This window comes from Typopeltis vanoorti, chromosome 8 (genome assembly GCF_054136105.1).
Source record: "Typopeltis vanoorti isolate ZY-2024b chromosome 8, IOZ_Tvanoo_1.0, whole genome shotgun sequence".
Lineage (NCBI taxonomy): Eukaryota > Metazoa > Arthropoda > Arachnida > Uropygi > Thelyphonidae > Typopeltis > Typopeltis vanoorti.
The window spans coordinates 96,206,704-96,221,504 of NC_143556.1; positions in this window are offsets into that span (position 1 = coordinate 96,206,704).

Here is a 14,801-nt window from a genome sequence, read left to right on the forward strand (position 1 = left end):
ATATTTCTTAAATTATTAAAGAAAAAAATTATATGCAATTGTATTTTATATTTATATATTAAAGTTAACAATATATATTAATTTAATCATCATTAAATTAAATTATGATTTTTTCTTTTTAATTATCAACATTACACACGAGAGATAACGAGACTTCAAACACAACAGCGCCAATATACGGACAATATTCACTGCTTCAGGTATATTAAATTTGGATATCATTATTATACATTAATTTTGGAATTAAATACAAACCTACCAAAAACTCAAAAGTAATGAACGACGTATAATAATATATTACAGAGAAATTTGGGTGTTAGCTGATGGTAGTCATATTTCTCACCGGCTATTAGGATAATCATATTAGATCACGAGTCTGTATGTAATTTTTTTCCTGAATAACCGCAGTGAAATATTAACTGTCAAATCCTATTCTAAATTCAAATGAATTATTCTGAAAAAGCACAAAAACGCTTTTTCTAGTAATAACCTAATTATTTTACAAAAGGATAATTTTCAGTATTATCAATTTAGTTGAAAAGTTCGTCAAACTCACTTTGATAACTTTTATATTATTAGGGAAAAAAAAATTCCTTTCCGCCATTTTTGACAGCAACTATTTTTAAATGAAGTCAGGGACTTTAATTAGAGCAAATATAATTTTCATGAAATGAAGTCCAACAAAGGAAATTGCCCGAGGAAAACCTGCTGCTGAACTAGTTGACATCTCTTTCTTGAAAACGATCCAGAAGGAGACTTCAATTTAAAATAGTGAAAGAATGCGTGCATAATGGTTTACACAGCAAAGGAGTTAAACAATAGTATTTTTTTTAATGTCTAATTATTTATAAGCAGCCAGTGGCTCATTTATTGTTTTACCACACATTCTATTAATAACAGAAAAATCATGGAGGCAAGGGTTGTAAACAATTGAGACGAGACATTTTCCCAAGCACCTAATAATAAAAGTAAACACTTGAACATAACAAGAGATTAGGAATGTCTTACTTAAAAGGACATAAACTAATCTCATTAATAAACAAAGCAAAACAATTACATATTATGCCAACATTCATGCTTCCGGTTAAAAATGCACAATGACGTCATAAAATGCATCCAAGACAGAGAAAATTATAATACGCTATTTTGTTATTCTTTTCTCAAGATTATGCACATTTTTTGTTATACTGCTATCACAGGCATCTATTAGATATATAAAAACGTTACGTTGACTTTCAGATTATGTCAAAGTAAGCATTGAAATATACTTTACTATATTTTATTTATATAATTACTATTTGTTGTAAGATTATATACAAATATTGTTATATAACAGTCTATAATGTTATATTTACATTATTGCTGTTCTTATTTTTTTAATTCATTAATTTTTTTTAAATTTTGAGTGATATTAGTTTAGTTATTTTTTCTTATACCACTTATTATTTTATATTAGATTCAGTTATCTGAAGAATAATGAAATAAGTAAGCGATCGGGTAATGCAATAGGCTTTTGGGGAAGAATCAATCGACCGTGAGATGCGGTTATTGATTCATTCAATCCAATACCCTTGGAGGGTAATGGATGGCAATGCTGTAGCCAGCAAAGTTCTCTGAGGCACGATTATTGCTGTTACCCTCCTGCCATGATCAGAGCTTTAATTGCTCAATAATACCTCATTCCTACACTGTCCTCTACAGATAACGGGGAAGATGAAAAGCATTCTTGTGCGATCGGCCGGGTTAGCAGTGATTAATACCCTTGGAGGGTAATGGATGGCAATGCTGTAGCCAATGAAGTTTAAGTGAATTTCGGCTATTGCTAATATTGCTAATATGAGTACGCTCACTTAAGGTTTTTGCTTTTAGGGAGCAATATGATTCTCCGGGAAAGTGTTCTCCGGCACGGCCCGCTGAGGGGCTTTGTCGGTGAATGCTTTTCTTTGGAATTTGAACGGTTGTGCTCGGCGGTGGTAGGTGGAAGGCCATCACTGAGTGGAGCCACCGCTGAGATGGACGGTCTTTTGCCCACGATTGAGTGGCCTAGGGATCGTCCGAATTTTTTGAGACGCCTTTACCTTTAAATAAGGTAATGGATGGCAATGCTGTACCAATGAAGTTCTAACTGAGGCTCGGCTAAAGGATCATGGCAAGAGGGTAACTGGCTGTTACCCTCTTGCCATGATCAGAGCTTTTATAGCTCAATAACACCTTATCCCTACACTGTCCTCTACAGATTACGGGGAAGATGAAAAGTATTCTTGCTTCGCCCCTTTAAGCCAGTCCTTATAAGGACTATAAGTATGCGATCAAAATAATAAAGCAGGTTACAGAATCAGTCCTTTTTAGGACTTCCAGGGTAACGGATGGCAATGCTGTAGCCAATGAAGTTTTAACTGAGGCTCGGCTATTGCCGTTACCCAGCCATGACTAGAGCTTTTAGCTCAATAACATCCCCATCCACACAGATTTTCTTCATCTTCATTCAGATGAAGGGTTAAAGAGTCAAGGACTCAGTCCATCTCCCAGTCCTTTTTAGAACTTTAGAAGTATGCGATCAAGTTTCATCCGGGGTAAGAATAGCGCTACTGTCACTCATGCATGTCGTAAAAGGCGACTAAAATGGACTCAGAGTTTCGAGAGTTTCGCTCTCTTAGGTTTCTTGCGGGATTTTGCTCCCGGTGAGGGGGAGGGGGTTGCCCTGAGAGAGCATTTTTAGTCTCCGGGAGGGTGTTTTCCGGCGTGGCCGTGTGGGGCCTTGTTGGTGGATGCCTTTCCCTGGAATATTAGCGGCTCTGCTCGGTGGTAAAAGTTTCGATTGGAGAAGAGAAGAGAAATAAGAATGCAGAAAGGTTTTTGAAATTAGCATAGAGAACAGAGTATTTGTTATGAATTCAATCTTTCTTCAATTTTTTAAAAAAACAAACATCCTAAATGGACATGGGGAAGTCTATTGGACATTTGAAATAGATTTTATAATACAAAATACTGTAAATGAATAGTTTAATAGAGGAATTGACACATTATGATGACATCTAAAATTATAGTTAACAAAAATGAGAAGGAAATGAATTAATTATACAGAAGTGTAATGAACCTTGAAAATTGAAAAATTGAAAAAACAAACAGAGAATCTTAAAATAAAAATAAAAATCAAATCGGGAGGAGGAGAAGAAAAGCTAAAGGAAATTTTGGAAAACCTAAGAAATAATATAATTAACATTTTTCGTTAAATTTCCCATCCAAGAATTATTCAAAAACTCTTCGGAATTAGTAAGAATATGCAGAGAAATAAACACAAATGTAGCTACAAAAATTCATTAAGAATACTAAGAATTATGCAACACAATTCAGAAAAAAAGCATCACATAAAATCCACTCTTTTCATAAAAATAAAGCATTGAAAAAATAAAATATGAAGGTTTTGAGAATCGCTTTGGGGGGAAAAAAGAAAAAAAAAAGAAATCGTTGCTCTAGAAGGAGAGGATGATAAAAATAATCGGATACAGAAATAAAATATTCAGAGTCTTCTTTAAGTATAGTGAGGTTAATTGAGAATTGAATCTGCCATAAATTATCAGAGAGGGGTTTAGACAGTTTTGGAAACAATGAAGCAGTGAAAATGAATCATGGAAAAGATTGGATTCAAGTGGGATTATTGAAATTTGTGGGGAAGGCAGTGGCCGATTAAAGGCAAAAGAAAGGTGGACAGGCGAAGGTTTCTCCCAACGGCTCCTGCTAGTGATCAGAAGGCAAGTCTGTTTGAACGTGGCGCTAAGATTTAAGTTGGCTGATGGACTTTTTGCAGCTGCAGTATACTGCCTTGTAGCTTGAGTTTGTTTCAAACCACTGCACTGCATGGCATGCAGAATTTCCTTCTTGAATTGCTTCGGCATAACTGTTGGAAAAATGAAGATATGAATAAGGGTCTGAGCTTTCGGGTAGAATTGGAGTGCGAAGAAATTATTCATTCCTGTACGAAGTATTTTAGTTATTCGCTTGAAGCCAGTGTATGAATCAGAAACAGTCAGGAAAAGGATAAATGGAAATCACTCAGGTCATCTCATGTGGCACGAGGCTAAAAGTTTCTCATTTGACATGGCCTAAGAATACGTGAATGAGAGTGACTGAATGAAGGGCGTTGTGCTAGGAAAGAGATTTTCATGAGGTTATTTCTTGAGGAGATTTTCATAAGGTTATGCTCTGAATTAGTGAAAATTTGATATCTCCAGTGTATTTATCAGAAGAATTTATTAAGAACAGCTCAAGGGTTTGGGTAAAAGAAGAAGATTATTGGGTAATCTGGTGGGCAGGTGAGCCATCTACGAAAGATTGACTGACGGTGAAAATCTCAGCATCTCAGCCAGGTTTATCGAGGAACTGTGAAGGAAGCCATTCTGAGCTGTGATCGTTGAAGTTCCCAAGATTAAACTAGAGGCATTTTTCTGACAACATTTACTATATTCAGAAACTTATTTCACATAATTTTATTTTCACAATTGTCCGACTTTAATGGATTGTTGTAATGGCACAAAATAATAAAAATAAAAATCTAATATAAAAAAAAAAATAAATAAAATCTCAGTCTTCTCGCGATGCTAATATACTAGAAGTTTAAAATCTTTCGTGGTTAGGACATACGCGTTCGCCGCGCACACACACACACACTGTATATACTGCTTAGCACTGTAGTTAATAACTACATTAACGTTGAAGTTCACACCTATACTTATTGTTTATATATAATACACTCGTATATTGATCAGAATTCAATTTTTGATTGTTAGTGTTTCTTTTATTTGTGCAAGAACTAGCATGATGTCAGCGACGAGGTTGCTCGAAGAATTCTATTTGAGCAGTGGAACTTATGTAAAAACAGGCAAGTGTGGCAAAAGTTCACAGCTTGTAACTTTTGGGGAAAAATTATGCACGTTGGATGTACACATAATTTTTGCCTAATTATGTCATTACAAATGGTCGGAGTGAGACCAAAATTGAAATTCCTCATTTAGCAAATTTTAATAGAGATGATTTTTGTCTCTAGACTTAAACAATATTTTTGCCTAATTTGTCCTAATTACAAATGGCCCAACTAAGATCAAACTTCAAATTGTTCAATCGATAAATGTTAATATCGATCCTAAATAATATACATAATTAAATTCATCCCAGTTAGTGCGGAATTATTAATATCAGCTTTAATCCTTTTCCTAGAACCTCTGGAACTCAGTTGGTATAGAGGAAGGCCTTATTTATAGGAAATGTACCGGAAATTTACAGCCATAGAAGACAAAGCAGAGGATATGATAGGATTAATCCTCCTATCATAAACATTGGAGCATAGGTTCCCAAAGTGGGCGGGACAGTCCCCCAGTGGACAATGAAGCCTTCTAGGGGGGCTATAGTGGGATCAGAAGCATTTGGGGACGTTCAGGCGGTCTAGGGGTCGGTGGCTCTTTAAAGAAGAAATTAATAATATATATTTAAAAATTAATTATTTTCGTGATTTTGCGATTAGATAATCATTTAAAATTTAAATATTGCATTTTAATTCATCTTGTGCCCGTCTTACACGATCAATGTTTTTATCAATTTTCTATTTCAATTATTTAATCATTTGAAAATTTACCATGTCAGATTGAAATAGTCAATTTTCTATGTCAATGAGAAAATTGAACGTGTCATACAGGATATTTTAACTTTTATATTTTATATACTTGAAAAATTTACTCATTTTTTGCTATTGTAAACATTGATTGTGCCAACAGCAGACGAGTCTTAACTAGTAGTATGTCGGTCAACTATTACGTAGGTAATTCACATAATTCAGCATGTTTTGACAGGAATATGGGTGCTTGCAGTGACTTGTTCAAAGCACGAGTACGATGGTATCGCAAACAAGTCAATGCATGCAAGTCGATTCGGGCTAGATTTCAAATCTATAAATACCAGTGGTTTAGGAATAAGTTTCATTATTTTTTGTGTGCTTTGCCAACAATCATCAGTCGAAAGTGTGATAGATAAGTGGAGTCATACAAAGTGTAAATTAAATCTTTTATTTTGTGAATCTTTTTGCAAATTTTATTATTTCATTATGTCTGAATATAAGAAGAAATGTCGACGGTACAGTACTGAGTATTTGAAATATGGTTTTATTCAGTCTCAGATTTTTGAAATATGGTTTTATTCAAACTGTTATAAGGGGGGGGGGCGTTACAAAATTTATGTTTTGCAAAGTGGGTGGTGGCCCGAAAAAGTTTGGCAACCTATGCATTGGAGTCTCGTAGCTCAGTATGTATAGACGAATCCTTTTGGTTGGAAATATCTGGGTTCGATTCCCGTCCATGATAGGAGGAGCCTTTATCTGGTCTCTTTATCATCTTTTTCACGAAAATCGGGTTTTTCGTTCCTCAGAACAGGCAAACCAGTTCCTTGAACACACACGGCTACAGTCATAAGACACTCCTGGAATAAGGAGTAACCAACCTATTCCGTAGGATCTTCGGTTCCGAATTCCTACAAGGTAAAAGTGTAGATCTACGCATGAGCGTAAATTAGGATTTGGATCATAAACATTATCCCAGGTTTCAATTATACTTAGCCTAATACGAAAATAGCAGATGGGATTCTTCTACTAAGAAGAAGAAGAATGCGCATGCGCTGGTTAAAACTAAAATTGAATGGCATAGACTGTTATGCTGCGTACATTATGAATGCTAAAATCTTATTACATATATTCCACTGGGGGTTGAATTATTGCAATGTGTAATTTCGATACGTTGTTTTTTCTGCATAACTGAATCAGCTGAAACAAGAATTGGACAGAATTGAGAACTTTTTGTAAGGACTCCAAATATCTTCTAGCCAGAATCCAAGAATAACTCACATATAAATGGACAAAAATCTATAAATCATTTTACACATTTTGAGAACGCACCGGAAAACGGGTATATCATAATGACGCAAAAATATTTAAAGAAACCGCATTCATTTTGACTCACCAGAGCGTTCTCTTGTTTTCGCGACAGTTCTCATAGCAACCATAGAAATATCGAAACTTCAAGTCTGATCAAAATATTTTACTTGTTGTATATAAATATAAATATAATATATAAATTTGCATCCTGGGCAGTAGAGTGGGTACCGTATCCGTTTTCCAACCAACAACTGCAGGTTCGAGTCTCACAGTGGCCAAGGATGTTTTTGATTGTCTTCAGGTGGTAGAAGAATTGGTTGTAAAGCAGGGTTTCAGGACTACGTAAAATGGTTTAAAAATAATAAATAATTAATAAAAAAGCAAAAAAATACTTATTCCCGCACTGTACTAATATTCTATAAACCTTTAAAGTTTTTCGCGTAAACGACTTAAAAATAAATAAAAATAACTATGAGAGATGCTAACGTTGGTAATCGTACTAGGAGAAGATACAGTACTGCATCATAGTTTCAGTTGTTAAACTAGTTCCTTGTTGAAAAATATTTAAAGGAAGTTTCGATTTTAAATCATGTATTGTTTGTTTTCCTTTTTCGCTATAACTGGACTTTTATTAAAAATTAAATAAAAGAAAATTATCTATAGTGAAAATGGGTCGGAAACGGCATTAGATTCATTTGTCATGAATGCTATTATGAAACTTGCGTTTTTTTTTTTTTTTTTTTTTTGCTGTTAGATAGTTGAAGAGAAAAATCTAGAATTAAACGAACTATATGAAAAGACGAATCCTTTCAACGAACCAATAAATAAACTATTTTATGACAGTTTTGAGCAATAACCTCAATGTTTCTCTTTTGTACCAAAAATTAGAACCACACTATTCTAGATCTCCATTAAGAAGTCAGTCCATTTCATCTCCACAAGTTTAATTCTTTCTGAAGTAAATTTCGTTCGTTCTCTCTCTCTCTCTCTCTCTCTTGGAATGATATAACTTCAGATTCGCTATGTTCTGTTCTGCTTCACTTATTCGGTTCGATGGAAAGGCAGTTCACAACGCATCATTATTATAAGAAAGAACAGCACCGGAAACAGTTTAAATCGAAGCAAATATCGTAACTGAAAGACATACCCATTCCATTGCAGGTTTTAATATAAAGCGTTCTGTTTGAGTATCAGTTACCATGGTTAAACCATCAAATATTTATGACTAAGTGTTATTTTGACTGCTCATCATAAATGATAATCTTGGATTAAAAAGAGCAAGACCTCCAAAATGCCTTCTCGTAATGAATATCAAATAACAGAAACGTTCTCTAATAATTATACCTTTCAAAGTACGATATTTTATAAACTCCTGTTAAATTTTTCGTTAGATAGATGTGATTACTTGGATTGCTCCTTTGGGGTTAATTGAAAATTCCACTTTTATTTTTAGCAACTATTTTGAATATCGAAATTGTTGACGTCGAACGATTACACATGGGATCGTCGGTGGAGAGAGAGAAAGGTATCTTGTTGGAATGATTCACATTAAAGCGATTTCAATTTTTCTTTGAATATGCTTGTTCACATTTGGTTAATAGGACTTAAAATGCTGCCTCGTTATTGATTTATGAGGAAGTTCGTAAATGTTAAATCATTAAGTGACAAATTAAGTAATAATTCCCAAGTACTCAAGAAACATTCTCTCTCTCTCTCTCTCTCTCTCTCTCTCGTTAAATTCTCTTACAGATATTCTTTTCGTTGGCTTCAGAAGAAATATCCAAGGCAAAAGAGAAAGAAACATCTGAGTCGTTATTGATACATTTAGTATAATTAATATACTGGATACAAGGACTGGTCCAACCCTAGAGATTATTCGACATTAGTCGTGACAACTCATTAAAAACTCAATACCATACACAAGGGGGATACATAGACAGACAGTAAATAACAAATAACAGAATTATATACTTAAATAGAAATTAAAATTCAATTTTGAAAGCCAACTTCTAAAGTTTGATTTAAAATTAAGCTGAATTTCTGATATTCACTCATGCTCAAAATGTTTAAAATTAGCAAAGGTACAATTTGTTTAAAAAATGTAAAGAATTTTTTAGATTTTTTCAGGTACGGAATTAATTACAAAAATTGTAAGTAATTATCAGTACAGATTCCGATTCTAAAGTAATGCTTTAAATTGATTTATTTGGCATTAAAACATGCATTTTACATAAAGAACAGTTTTCAGACTCCAGAACTTTAACTTTCTGTAGGAGTTTGCTTGGTATTACATCACCTTCCTAGAGAATGTACTTTTCAAAGATATCACATTACCGTGTTTATTATCGCCTATGAATCTTTATTCAAAGTGCTAATAAAGAAGCCAATATGTACTGTAGATGAAGTCTTTTAAATGAATCTACACAAAAGGAAGCACGTTCCAAATATAGTCCTCTTCATTGCATTTTGAAACTTTCTTTGACTATTGAAGAATGCAAACGTAACTTGATCATACCATTAGTTTAGTTATATTTGTTCTCTAATAATTATCCCTTTCAAAGCACGATATTTTATAAACGCTTGTTAAATTTTTCATTAGATAGATGTGATTACTTGGATTGCTCCTTCGGGGTTAATTAAAAATTCATGCCAGGTCATGCATTGCTAGTGATTGATAAACATCAAGAATAAGCGAAGCTTGCAGAACAAATAAAATCAATAAAATTAGTAAATACACAAATCTAAATGAAAAGATATGAAGCTGATTTCACAATGGTCACTAATGGCTCAATATGCTGAAATAAGAAACAGAAAGAAAGAATGATGAAGATAATATTATTTTATGTGATCTCCATTCACGAAGGCTGTAAGCTTATAGTATATGAGTATCGCAGAGATTAAATAAGAATTAGATAATCCAGATACAGGTTTATTTTAAGAAAAATTCCATATTCCGTATTTGGTCACTAGGCCAAACATGAAACTTTTTAACCACTTCAGACCTTCATTGAGTGGGATGATGCGATGAAATTCATCTCTAACACATAAATAACACAATATTGCAAGGAACACACAGCCTGGATTAGATGGAAGTCTGAAAGTTTCCGCAGGGAATCATTTAGTCAGCGAAAAAGAAATACAAGCAAGTAGTATGATTTAATTACTTAGGATAAAAGATAGTGAGAGTCGATCATTCCGATTAGAGTTCGAAAGGTGAAGGACGAGGGGGGGAGCTGGAAAGTTCGGATAAACACTTAGAACAAAAATGATATTAAATCAAGGGTTTTAAGATATGTTCTTTCTTGTGGTTATATACAATAGTTGCTTTTGTTCTACATGTTTATAAGAAGTTTCCAGCCTCATTCTCATAAGGCCTCAGCGCTTTCTTTAAACAAACGTTCACATTTATAGCGAACAGATGAAGTAAGTGTGTTTCAGACCATAGGATATTGTAGTTCGTATGTGTTCCGTGCTGGGAAATGCGAGATTTCGCAGATTTTCTGTTGCTGATTTAAGATTAGTATTTTTGCATTCTCTTTTCCAGTGTTCAGTTTGTCTCAAGTAAGGATGATGACAGCCACAAGAAACCTGGCAGACACCAGGAAGAGCCAGAGGAGAGCGTTTGTCATTAGAAGATGGATGGAAACCATAATGATAATTTGTTGATTGATATAGTCACGACATAGTATTTATTAAGAGTTCTGGAAGTTGATTCTGAGATGCCAGGAATGTATGGGATTGGGACTCGACTTACTGTTTTTTTTTGTTATTTGAGCTAGGATTACAGAAATCAAAAAGATGTGTTATCCTTTCTGAGAAGCCATTGAGTTTCATATAACACTTGATGTTTAAGAGTTCTTGCTGTAATTGTTGAGGCGTAGAACATATGTTGCGAGCATAGTGTACTAAAGTTTTGATAATTCCAGTCTTTTGGGAGAGATGGTGAGCAGTTGCTGTAACGTCCATTGAAATTGAATTTTCGATAAGTGGAAGTAATTAATTCACCCGATGGCGAGCGGAGGAGTAGAATATCTAAGAAGGATAATTTGTTGTATTTTTCTATTTCCATGGTAAATTTAATTCGTGGATGTAGATTGTTTATACTAGATAGAAAGGTAGGTAAGTTTCTTCATTATGGGGTGGCCAAATCACAAAACTTTTATATAACAAACCAAAATGAAGATTGAGGGTGGATAAGAACAGGATGCCTTCCAAATGTTCTAAACATAAATTTGCGAGAGTAGGAGAGAGCGCACTTTCTTTGACAGTTCCTTCAATTTGAATATAAATTTTATTTTGACAAATAAATAACAAAATCGAATAATTTCACTATATCATCCTCAAGAGGTACAAATAATTAAGGGACATTCTATATCGAAGCTGACCATTAGATTCGTGGTTTCGGGAAACAGTTTTCACTTTATCTAGAAAATCTGATGAATGTTTTATGAAGGAGCAGGAATTATTAATATGCGCTTTCAATAAATGTGCTGAAATTTTGGCTGGTGTCTACTAAGTTCCTTTTAACTGTCATAATTTTTGCTTCGCAAAAACTGAACCTTCTGTGGAAAAGAAAATACAAGAATACTGATCCTACATTAGCAACAGGAAATCTGAAAAATCCGGCTTGATACAGTACGAAACAGATATGGACCACAATATTCTATGGTCTGAAACAAGCTTAGGTCATCTGTGTCGCTATAAATGTGAACATTTGTGTAAAGAAAGCGCTGAAGCCTTACTTCACTGTTCGAACCTAAATCGGAATGTCTGCCTCTCACATTCTCAGATATGGAGAGTCTTATTCTAATCACGCATCATTAATTTTTAATACAGTTAATGAATAATAACACAATGTTATACCATAGTTATACCTTTCTGTTGTTTTATGTATAACACTACACTGTTCTCACTTCCAAATCAATTCGTTCTTCGCGTTCTACTTTGTAATTAATTAACTTTGGCACTGATGATGGCCTGTAATATTCAGTCTAAAACATATAGCTGTAAATGAACATTATTTGCTTATTCTCTTGTGTTGTTTTCGTGGGAATTAAATAAACGCTTAATTCACTTTCATTCGACAAATCGGAATTCGAACTTAGGTGTTTCCACCCTAAGGTGCAAGATCACGACAACCTCAGGACTGAGCTACAGAATATAAAAGAGAGTTAGGAAAGCCAAAATGAATATTCTAGGTAAAAAAGATAAATAGTTAAGCCATTTAATGCCAAATATGATGAATTTTCCGCTAAAATAAGTTATACACTAGTTCTTTAAATAGCTTTATGATTGTTTTCCTCTTACAACTCTTGAAAACCATATTGCAGTGTCCAAATTCAATAAAATACTCCACTACAATTCGCTTATTTCCGTCTGACTATAATAGATCCACCTTTTATAAATTATCCATCAACTGAGAGAAATCAGCCGAAAAATTAAAATGCAAATGAACGACTTCTAATATTTTAAGAATATAAAAGTCAGACCCATAAATCATCTCACGCGTTTTGATTCATTCACTGGAGAACACTAAACCTTAAGTGTCATGCAATTATATTTACTTAAACGTAAGAGACCATCCCATTTAAGACTATTCTTTTCTTTTTTTTTTATTTGCTGAAGTTCTGACTGAGTGTTCATTTTCCCAAGAAGAAGATGGAAATTGGGGAGTTTAGGGGGGGGGGGGAAGAAAAATTTCGTACAGAAAGACAAGAAACCTAGACAAAGAAACACAGAGATAACAGGGATCTGTAGTTCCTTTAAAACGTTTTTTTTTCTCTTAACTTCTAAACCGATAACGTTATAGTGCCACAAATTTCAGCTACTACTCATGTTCTCTCTCTGCAAGAGCCATATATCACGGCGAAGGCTCGCTTCCAAATGTCATTTTTATCGGTAATGTGGCAAGCAAGAAATAAATTATCTTCTTTTGAGAAACTTCTCTACTTTAAAAACGATTTCTTCTGGGAGGGCAATCTGACTCTACGTGAAAGAAATAGGCTATAATTTCGCTATAGGTCAAAAAAGATAGATTGGCATCGTTTTATTAGATGTAGAAAACTTTTAAGGTATCAACTAAAATTTTCTACTCGCTCTTTCTAAATATAACTTGTGTTCTTTAAAGTTTTTTGTGACTTCTAACATGTGGTTGGGTTGTTCAAATGATCTATAAGAAGTTTTTATTTACTACTGAAACCCTATATGTATCCCATGAGAAAAACAGCCTGACTTAGTGTTCTCGATTATATTACTGACGAGTCACATAATGGCATACTACGTAACACCATCTCTTTGGTTTTATTGGTTTCTTAACCAAACCCATAATTCATTCTTTATTTCGAATCTACCGCTGTTTCAAATGCATTAAGTCTTATGGAAAGGGATATTAGCATAAGCATAAAAAACATTTTTTTATTTCTTTTCCTTGCGCGGAATTCTTTTCTCAATATATTGTTTGGAATTCAACAGTTGAGGTAGAGTTCCAGTTACTGTAAAGAAAATTGACTGGACTTTTTTTTCTTTTTTTTTCTTTTCTTTCTTTCAAATATCTCAAATAGTTTATTTATTTTGTTTTTTTAAGTAATAAGCAACGTACAGCTGAAACAACAAAGTTGAGTTGAGTTGAAACATCTTTATCAATGTTCCCAGTTTCCCGTATAGGATTTATACGAATCTAAATCTTTTCGAAGGCAAGTGTTCTTCCGAGGTCGGTAGTAGATGATTATCGACGTAACTGATTATAACAATTTTAACACTTTTTGCTTAACTAACATTATAGAGTTTTTAATCACTGTCATTTATGTCGATTCACTGCGCAATACTAAGGCATGTTATATAATAACCTCAAAACTTATATGTTTTGTTTGATAATTTGAAATGGATGTCATGCATTCAACTTTTACGGAATCTAAATGAATTTTCAACTTTTCCTTCAAGTAATTTAATTTTCCTTAGAAACAAAACTGTAAATTATATTTTATTGAAATATTTTATTTTAAATATAAAAATACTCCTTTAATTAATATCGTAATTTTGAAATAAAATTCCAAGTTTATTACAATTAACTTTCTCTCTCTCTCTCTCTATATATATATATGTGTGTGTGTGTGTGTGTGTGTGTGTGTGTGTGTGTGTGTGTGTGTGTGTGTGTGTGTGTGTGTGTGTGTGCGTGTGTGTGCGTGTAATATGTAATACATTTTTTAACTTGGGGATATTGTATATTAGGATAACCAAGTAATTTTATAAACTTGGTTATTTTAACTCCTAATCCCAAGTATGCAAACAATTAAATTCGCGCCTGAACAAAGTTCAAGTCTAAAGATGATACAACACCAGAACAACTCATTGTAAAGGTAGTAAAGCTCTGATCACTATTCTTAGAATTTTCCCACAATGTAAAGCACATCTCACTAGAAGATGTATACTGCAATGCATTATGGGTGGGTCACTACTCAGACCGGTTTCAACCTTTTTTGAGGTCTCCTCAGTGAGTAGCTAGACCCTAAATACCAAGGTTATAGTAATACGGAACCTTATCAACTTTACCTATAGAAGTCTATAAGGGGTCTAGCTACTCACTGAATACCAAGAATTTACTAAAACCTTGGTATTCAGTGAGTAGCTAGACCCCTTATAGACTGGGTAGTGACCCCACCCATAATGTATTGCAGTATACATCTCTTAGTGAGATGTGCTTTACATTATGGAAAATACTAAGAATAGTGATCAGAGCTTTACCCACCTTTACAATGAGTTGCCCTGGTGTTGCACCACCTTTAGACTTGAACTACATTCAGGCGCAAACTTAACTGTTTGCTTACTTGGGATTAGGAGTGAAATAACTAAGTTTATAAAATTACTTGGTAACCCTAATATATATATA